The 568-nt window shown below is 44.2% G+C and overlaps 1 pseudogene; it reads left to right on the plus strand.

The window, feature by feature from the left end:
* Window positions 1-161: 161 nt before the first annotated feature.
* The window catches only part of LOC119581996, a 6,885-nt pseudogene continuing 6,478 nt past the window's right edge, over window positions 162-568 (plus strand).

Consider the following 568-nt stretch of genomic DNA (forward strand, 5'->3'; position numbering starts at 1 on the left):
CCACTAAGTATCACTATCATCTCTTTGCGTGCCGCTTTCCCTGACGAGGAGGCACGAGGATAGCCTCGTCCCAAAGCCCAGGGAAAGGGTGACTGGGGAAAGTAGCGATGTCAAGTACAGCGGAGGGTCACAGCAGCCGAGTCAGTACTTCTTAGGGTCAGTGAATGGGGCGTTAGTGTTCTAGGCGTGGCACGTGTTGGAGGGTAAGTTTGAGTGTTTGCTTTTGAGTAGTGGGGAGAATTTTCCTTTAGTTAGTCTCTAGAATGGAAGTCAGGAGATCAGACTGTGTTTATATTTGCGAGACGGTACGTGTTTGCCCGTATATAATTTTTCTTTTCGTATTATGTGTGGGTACAACTAGTGTGTTATAACGCCAGAAGCACCGTGGAAGAAAGTGGCTTACAGATGAGTTTTATCAAATGCTCTACGTTATTTATAGTAGCATCAACTAATCTCTCTTCTCCAATATTCTTCGGTTACACGCGGACTTTTTATTACATTTCGCATATCGAAACGTCATCGGTGATATAATTTTTTGTGCTGTTTTGGTTGCATTAGTCACCGTTCT

The sequence above is a fragment of the Penaeus monodon genome, chromosome 15, assembly GCF_015228065.2.
Source record: "Penaeus monodon isolate SGIC_2016 chromosome 15, NSTDA_Pmon_1, whole genome shotgun sequence".
Taxonomy (NCBI): Eukaryota; Metazoa; Arthropoda; class Malacostraca; order Decapoda; family Penaeidae; genus Penaeus; species Penaeus monodon.